This window comes from Macaca fascicularis, chromosome 18 (genome assembly GCF_037993035.2).
Source record: "Macaca fascicularis isolate 582-1 chromosome 18, T2T-MFA8v1.1".
Lineage (NCBI taxonomy): Eukaryota > Metazoa > Chordata > Mammalia > Primates > Cercopithecidae > Macaca > Macaca fascicularis.
In genome coordinates, this window is record NC_088392.1 from 4,423,288 (window position 1) to 4,432,333 (window position 9,046).

Below are 9,046 nucleotides of genomic sequence, written 5' to 3' on the forward strand. Positions count from 1 at the left end.
GAGCTTGTCTAACTCAGCCGAGGTTTATGCCTCACTGTTTAGAACCTCCTTCCTCTTGGATGGCTGGTTCTTCTGAGAAGGGCGTGCATCTGAAACGAAGTGGCAACACCAAAGTCCTTAATAGGTAATTGAAGCGAAGGGCTAAGAACACTTGTGTTAGGACAAAACAAAACCCTGGCCTACATCTCCCTGTGTCACGGGACATGGTCAGTCCCCCCGGTAGCACAGGAGCTTACTGGTGTTTGCTATAGCTGCATCCCAGACCCTTTGGTTCCACAAGTAACCAAGCTGCTTCCCCACGGAAGGCAGTTTTACGTCCTTTATCCGCCTCCTGTTCACCCAGCAGTGAGGGCGCAACGTCTACACCGGCTGCTCTGGAGGTCTCGCTGGGTGGGAAATGGGGGAAGGCAGTGGTGCGCGGTCTCCGTGTCTGCAATTCGTCCATGTCATGCTAGGCGCAGAAGCTGGGGATCGTGACGCCCCCCCGTGTCTGCAATTCGTCCATGTCATGCTAGGCGCAGAAGCTGGGGATCGTGACGCCCCCCCACCCCCAACAATCTAAAACCTTAATACATTCATCCCAGCACCTTTACTTTCCCTTCCTTAGCTGTTTGAAAACGGTGGTGCGTTTCTAATGTGTGTTACTAATGTTCTCAATCTTAACCTTTTAAAAGGATACTATTGTAAAATTACAGAAAGAGAACGTGAGATGCCCTGGTCTTTACCAGTGTGACAAGTTCTTGGGATGTGTGATTTCCTCACTGTCCGCCGAGGCACGGGGGCTTATGATGGCTTTGAGGAAGGGGAACTTCCTTAGGGATCTGGCGCAGGTTGACGGTCACACATCCCTCTCTGATTTCCTTATGGGTGGGAAAAATGTAGTGAAACAATTGCAACGAGAATGCTGTCTCGGTCCTTTCAGGCTGCTATCACAAAATACCTAAGACTGGGCATATTTTTTGCTCACAGTTCTGGAGGCAGGGACGTTCATGATCAATGTGGTGGCAGCAGGTTCCGTGTCTGGGCAGAGCTTTTCGCTTCATAGATGGAACCTTCTTGCTGTGTCCTCATGTGGAGAAAGGCGAACAAGCCCCCTCGGGCCTCATTGATGAGGGCCCTGATCCTACTCCTGAGAACTCTGCCCTCATGACCCTGATCACCTCCCGAAGACCCCACCTGTTTATACCAACCCATCGGGTGTCAGGTTTCAACGTAAGAAATTCGGTGGGAACACAGACATTCAAACCGTAGCAAATGCTCTCTCCTGTTTTCATTTTTCAACTGACGAAGATGTGGAGATTCCCATTCCAAGTCCTTGGGTGGGTTTTTCCATCTGCCAAGAGTAAATTCTTAACTTCATTGCCAACAGTTTCAAGTTTTAAAGGGCAGGAGGACAAGGGGACTCCATCTTGCTTTTTTATGTGCCCAGATTTGTCCACGGAAGAACAGTATTCAGGTCACAAGCATGAGACCCACTTGACTCCGTACATCAATCTCCTTATGTCCTGCTCTTCCATTCATAAGAGTGGCATTGATGGACCGAATGTTCCCAGGACAGGGTTACTGGGTCTAAAGGGAGGGTTTAAGACAGACTTCACAAAATTAGGTGAACCGTTGTGAAATATTTGGAGGTCTGGTATGGGTATTTTGATTATAGAACTGTCGATGTGTGGTGGAAGGAATAGGCTGACACTGCCTCAACATAAAACGCCACCCGTGGGTCAGGCTGTGCAGCAGATAACTCGCCCTGACCCTGCGTCCTAGCAGAAACTCAACATTCATTTTTAAGGAATACAATATCAGAGTCCTTACTCGGAGAAATAAATTGGAACCAGATAAACATGCAAGTTTCACTTAATCAGAAGATCTTAGGCTTCTTTAAAACTGTAGAAATCATACAGAAAGTTTTCAACTGTATGAATTTGCTTAACAAATTCTGTGCCATATAGTAAGCACTGAAATAGGTGCAGGCATAGAAAGATGAACAAAACGGAACCTGCTTTTTGGGCTGTCACAGTGGAGGAGGAACATGGGTCTAAAAATGATGAGTTCTAGGCCAGGCACAGTAGCTCACACCTGTAATCCCAGCACTTTGGGAGGCCGAAGTGGGCGGATCACGAGGTCAGGAGATGGAGATCATCCTGGCCAACATGGTGAAACCTTGTCTCTACTAAAAATACAAAAATTAGCTGGGCGTGGTGGGAGATCATCCTGGCCAACATGGTGAAACCTCGTCTCTACTAAAAATACAAAAATTAGCTGGGCGTGGTGGCGGCGCCTGCGGTCCCAGCTCTACTCGGGAGGCTGAGGCAGGATAATCGCTTGAACCAGGGAGCCAGAGGTTGCAGTGAGCTGAGATCACACCACTGCACTCCAGCCTGATGACAGAACGAGACTGTCTCAAAAAAAAAACAAAAACCAAAACAAAACAAAAAACAAAAAGAAGATGAGTTGTAATTCAGAGGGAATACATACAAGCTCACAATGTCTGTGGAAGAAGAATGGAGCCTCTTCCATTGGGGAGTGAGGTCTAGGATCTAATCAGATCTAATCTAGGATCTAATCAGGTGACACCCACGTGAAACTTTTGGAAGGATGTGATATAATGGGGTAATTAGGTGGCATTAAAACTTGCCTCTGATAGTAAACCTTAGTTGACTTGGAAAATCTGTAAGAAGATCTTAAGATGGGAGAGACAAGTGACACGTAAATTTCAGTGAGGAAAAGCTAAGGGAGTGTATTTTTGGAAATAACCCGTAGTACAATTAGAACATACTTTGTCAAATCTGACAGAGGAAAGAGACTGAGATCGTTGTCAACTATTCCTTGATGACATTAATTCAAAGTGAGGCTTCAGGCAGCAAAATTGGTAGCCTGTGGATCAGCAGGCAGGAGACTGTGGGGAAAATGGCACGGTGGCCCACCAGCGCCATAAAGGTACCGTGTGCCTGTTACTGAGTTGATATGTGCATCTGTTACTAAAATTCAAGGAACTAGACAAAAGCCAGAGGTGGACAACACAGTGGCTGAGGGGAAACTTCAACATCAGATGTAGAAAAAGTGAGATGGATTAGTTAAGAGGCTAAGAGGAAGTCTGTGACGGGAACAGCATGGATCAGATAGACATTTTGTACAGTGACTCTCTAGGCCTATGTGTAGGCAATACAGCTTTAAGTCTTGAGAGAGAGATTTATAAGAAGTTAATACTTAAGGCCGGGCGCGGTGGCTCAAGCCTGTAATCCCAGCACTTTGGGAGGCCGAGATGGGCGGATCACGAGGTCAGGAGATCGAGACCATCCTGGCTAACACGGTGAAACCCCATCTCTACTAAAAAATACAAAAAACTAGCCGGGCGAGGTGGCGGCGCCTGTAGTCCCAGCTACTCGGGAGGCTGAGACAGGAGAATGGCGTGAACTCCGGAGGCGGAGCTTGCAGTGAGCTGAGATCCGGCCACTGCACTCCAGCCTGGGCGACAGAGCGAGACTCCGTCTCAAAAAAAAAAAAAAAAAAAAGTTAATACTTAAAAGGGCTACCTGTGTGCCAGGAACTCAGATGTTTTCATCTAATTTATCTTATTCAAGTCTCACAGTGCTCTTCAACGTAGGCACTATTAACTCAATCTTATAGATGAAAACTGACAGAGAAGGGTAACGTACCCAAAGAGACACAGCCAGTAACCTGTGGAAACACCAGTGGAGTCCATGTCTGCTGTGCGTGCAGACCTACCAGTCTGCACTCTTCTGCTTTGTTATACTGACTGGAGGGATGCATGCAGTTAGTAAGAAGGATCATCCCTGTTTCATGTCCCTGTCGATCATCACTATAAGGGAATATCTGAGGCTGAGTAATTATTCAGAAGAGAGGTTTATTTGGCTCGCGGTTCTGCAGGCTGTGTAGGAAGCACAGCACTAACATCTGCTGGGATTCTGGTGAGGCTTCAGGCTGCTTCCACTCATGGTGGAAGGTGGAGGGGAGCTGGTGTGTGCAGAGATCACACAGCAGAGAGGAAGCAAGGGGGTGAGGTGCCAGGCTCTTAAACAATGGGCCTCCTGGAAGTTAGTAGAGCAAGAAATCCCTTAAACCCCACCCCTAGGAGGGAATTAATCTGTTCATGAAGGATCTGCCTCCATAACCCAGACACCTTCCCTTAGGCCCACCTCCAACATTGGGGATGAAATTTGGGCATGAGGTTTGGATGGGACACATATCGAAACTATAGCACGTGTTACTACTTTCCAAAACACTGAGACACCCATTACCCGCATGGATCACTGCAGCAACCTGGGGTGTGGATCCCGTCAGCGAGACGATTGGAGGTCCTCAGTGGATCAAAACAAGATGTTACGGATTTCTGAGCTTCTGCCTCAGAGGGATCAAGGCTTCTTCTGGGTGACCTTCTGTAAGTCCAACTGTAATGTGCATGGGGGTAAGAACGCTGGGATCTCTGCAGACCTGGGTGTGAGTTCAGGTGTGTTGCATGCCAAATGGGTATGTCCAGTAGCCTTTTTCTTTCCATTTCTATCTCCTCCTCTGTTACTTCTTTCCCTTACTCATGTGGACATGCTCAAGACACCCCCTTCCCAAAAACACCACCAAGGAAACACCTTCCTGGGACCCCAGAACCCTCTACACCTGTTGTGTCCTTACCGTTCCTCCTTCCTAAAACATCATCCGTGATCACTTTACCCTCCTTGTTCTAGCTTTATATCACCAATGCCTACTTCACTGAAATGTCTCTCCTCAAAGTTATCAAGATCCTCATAGTCATTGAGTATAATTATTTTTCCTTAAATAAAGCTAGGATAAAATGTAGAGTAAAAGGAAAAAAGTACACATTACATACACACACATTTCTATATATTTTTCACTCTCCAGATGCAACAATTGCAATATTTTGCTAACTTTTATTTCTACCCTTTGTTGTCGTTTGTCCTGGAATATTTCAAAGTGATTCTCAGACATTGTGTCATTTCGACTGTAAATAACTCAGTGTGCATCTCGGAGCAACTGAGGTATCATCTGTAGATCTAGTTATGTATCTCTCTGTGAATGCTACGTTTCCTTCCGTCCACTGCTTTGGCCTTGTTGCCCTCTGTGTTGACCCTGCGGAAGGACCGCCTAGACCACCTGGGTCTTTCTTCCTGGGATTACACACCTGCCAACTCACCCCAGCTCACTCTGTGCTGCTGCCACAGGTATTTCCCGGAACACAGATCATTCTACCACCTTGGTTGAAACCTTTCAGTAATTTTCTGTTACCTCCAGAAACATCCCAGATGCTTCCCTGTGCCATGCAAATCATTTCACGATTTGACGCCCACAAGTCATCCACAGACACTCGATGCCAAACGAGGTGTGTGAATGGTGCTGCGCTCTTGTGCGCCGGTTTTCCTGCCTTCTCAGAGGCTCCAGTTGAGGGGAGCTGCCCGGGAGCCTTGGCCACTCTGACTTCTCTTCTCGCCTCTCCCAGGCTAGAGGAGGCTGGGTTCCTGCCTCTGCTCTGTACTCCCCCAGCTCTCTGGATATCCTGGTGTGCTTTTGCACCAATCACAACATCTGAAACTAAATAGACCCTCTCTGCCTCCTCCCACTGAGCTGAGCTTGGCAGTGTTTGAGGGCAGACGCACTGCACTGCATTTCTGTGGCTGCACTAAAGCCAGGCCCATGGCTTTCCATGTGTATGTTTCTTAAATGAACACATGATCAGTGCGTGCCTCAGTTTCCACAGCTGTACAGTGGGAATGGCCATCTCCCGGTATTGGTGTTACTGTGATATGGGCTGCATTTTGTCAACTTTAATGCAATATATAAATGTAAGTTGGAATTACTTCCGAGAAATTTGAGTGACAATGTTTTTTTCAAGTCCCGTAAGGTTGTCTTTAAATAAACATGGTCTCTAGACACCAACTTTTTTTTCCTTAAACTATATTGCATTTATGAATCTGGAAATTTCTATTACCTATGACACACAAGATGTAAGTCATTTTCCCTTGTTCAATAAGTTTTTTTAACTAGGTAAACAGTTGGATTTCTTCTGTCCACAGAAGTGTAGGTTTCAGGTAGACTTAAAAAAAAGCAAGCTGATGACACTTTTTTTTTTTTTTTGAGATAGTCTCACTCTGTCACCCAGGCTGGAGTGCAGTGGCGCTATCTCAGCTCACTGCAACCTCTGCCTCCCAGGTTCAAGCAATTCTCCTGCCTCAGCCTTCTGAGTAGCTGGGATTACAAGCGCGCACGACCACGTCTGGCTAATTTTTTTTTTCAGTACAGACGGGGTTTCACCATGTTGGTCAGGCTGGTCTTGAACTCCTGACTTCATGATCCGCCCACCTTGGCCTCCCAAAGTGCTGGGATTACAGGCATGAGCCACCGCACCCAGCCACTGATGGCACTCTTAATGAGAACTGTTTACTATTATTTGACAGCTATTAAAGAAGAGTGATCATATTCTCTAAGGACAGGAATTAATAGAAACTGGTGAACACCCCGCGATGTTTAGACCTGTAGTTTCAGGCCTCCAGCCCTGCTGGGATGAAGTGCCTGCGGGGATGGGTCCTTTACTGGGCTGGTAAAGGAAAACTGAGCCGATTTCTCAGCATTTCACACGTTACCTTATCTGGCTCTTTTCTCGGGCTTGTAAGTGTCCTAAGCTGCCCTGTCCGTTCTGAAATGGAGGTGGATTTGGAAAAAGAAAAAGGCTTTTCCTCTTTGTTGAGTTCAGTGCGAGTTGGGCAGAATTCCGGAGAGGACGGGGCATTCTCTGCGGGATCAGGTGGTGACGGTTTTCTGGGTGCAGCTGCCCGCTGCCCTGGGAGGTGCTGAGCAGAGCAAAGGCCACCGCGTGGGGGCCCTGGGAGGGTGAGAGGCTCTGACCACGACACAGACTTCCCGCGGGGGGAAAGTGGGCGATCGGCTGTCACAGGGCAACTTAGGGGCTGCTCCCTGAGGCTGTGCTGGCACCAGGCGGTTCCGGATGCCCCCTGTCAAGTGGCCTGCTCTGCGAGCCCACCACAACACAGGTGAGCAGGACGCGGTGCCAGCCAGAGAGTGGGCCTGACGCCTGGTGGCGGGCAGCCCACGTCCCCACGGGTCCCGCTGCTTTCCCAAATAGCCGGCTCCAGCCACCATCGTCTTCGTAGCCTGAGGTCAGGTGGATGGCTGGGATTGCCGCATCTGCACAGGCCAGGGGCTCCACACTGAAAGTGCTTTTCGGTGACCACTTAGGAAGCTGCCATTGGCTTTGCAATTCTGGGGCCACCTGTGGGGCCTGGCCCACCTTGTGCTGGGAAGGCCCTGGGCCCCAGCTGTCCTGGGCCTACTCTGAAATGGCCGCTCCCCGGCTCTCTGCTCTCCAAAAGCTGCTGCTGGGCGTCCTACACCGTGGCACAGGCTCAGGTGTGAATTCAACCTGCGACCCTGGATCCAGGAGTGTCCCCCTTCAGAATGAGAAGAGCCCCCGCCGAGACAGGCAGTTATTCAAAGAAATGTCTCGTGACAAATACAGAGGTTTTTGTCAGGGATTTACCTTACATTAATTTTAAAATCAGAGAGTTACAACACTCGAAGGTTCAAACACTCTTTAGGGACCAGGTAGTCTAACATTCTCCATCAGGCAGACGGAGCTGAGGTCTGGAGGTGCCGTGTGTTCACAGGTCCTTAGTGAGCCTCTTCAGTTTTACTCTGTGTTTCTGTTATTGTTACATCATCAAAATTACATTTGCCTTTCAGGTTTTCTGTGTTAAGCACCTTTTCTTTCTATTGCGTTCTCACCACCTTGCCCCCTTGGTTTTGCATTCTTCACTCTTCTCAATGTAGCTTAACTTTCCCCACATTCTCTCCGTTTACTAAGAAGCAGGAAAGACGGCCTTCCCGTGTTCCGACATTTGCCCCGGGCTTGCCCCATGCAGTGCCCGGGGAATGTAAGGACCTGTCCTCTCTTGGTGTGCAGGTCAGGAGAAGCACAAGTACTGATTTTGCCTTGGGGCTTCCCCGCCTTTGCCTTCGTACTTTCACCTCCCGCAGAATGTGCCAGAATCAGTTCCCAGGGGAATTCTCAGCGCTTCTCTAGGAAGCAGGGATGGAAGTGATTGTAAATCAACAGTCAAAGCGCCCATCTCTCCACCACCCATCTGCCTTTATCCATTTTTGAAGGGCTCCTCTAATTTCTTCTCAAAAGCTCATTTGCCTGAAGTTGCCCTCTTCTACCACTAGATGGTAGATGGACGTCACACATGAATGTGAAGCAACCCCGAATGCAAATTCATTCACTTCGTTATTTTCAGCCGGCATAAATTAAGCGCCCGCTGCATGCGGAAGGGGTTACCAAGTTGAAGATGACATGCTTGGCCCCTGGGGCCTCACGCTGCTTGGCAGGGTTTGACACAGGCCCACAGTGACGATGGTATATGCTGCTTTGCCCGCGGATCTTGACCGAATCCCTGCCACATTTCGGGCTCACTTCCTGGCACTGGGGATTCGGCAGCTCAGAAGTGGAAGGCCTATCTCTCATGGGGTTTTGCGTTCTCCTAGGGATGCAGGCAGTAATCAGACAAGCAGATACATGCAGACATTTCAGAAAGAGACAAGTGCGACAGGCAGAGCCTGGCAGGGGGTCTGGAGGCAGGGAGCTTGCTCTCATCCCAGGGCCTCTGCCTGCAGGCTGAGGAGTCAGCAGGACTCAGGGCACAGGAGAGGACGAGGACTGGAGGGAGATTACTGTGTGCGCCCAAGGAAGGGAGGCCTTCCACACAGGAGCTCCGCACAGGAGCAGGAGGGAGGGCAGGCCGGAGAGCTGGGTGCGTGGCTGCATTCTCCCGGCCGTGCAGCCCTTGCTAAGGCGTGTTGCCCAGTGGGTGACATAATCTGATCTGTGTTTGTCAAAGACAAACATAAATTGGCTCTTGGCTGTTGACCGTTGGCAGAATGGATCCCCCTGCCTGTGTGGAATGTACTTTGGTGTGGACACAAAAGCTGAAAGCCATTGTTCACAGGCCCTGGGGGAGGCTGGAACAGGCAGGCGGGGGCTGTAGGGCTTACAGGACCCGCG

The 9,046-nt window shown here is 49.1% G+C and overlaps 1 long non-coding RNA gene across 1 annotated transcript; it reads right to left on the reverse strand.

Annotated features, from left to right (window-relative positions):
* Positions 1–352: 352 nt before the first annotated feature.
* On the reverse strand, positions 353–3,512 carry LOC141409008 (uncharacterized). Its single transcript, XR_012427047.1, has 2 exons — positions 2,231–3,512; positions 353–2,160 (listed from the first exon to the last, which is right to left on the reverse strand). It is a non-coding gene; the product is annotated as an uncharacterized lncRNA (long non-coding RNA).
* Between the last annotated feature and the right edge of the window lie 5,534 nt (positions 3,513–9,046).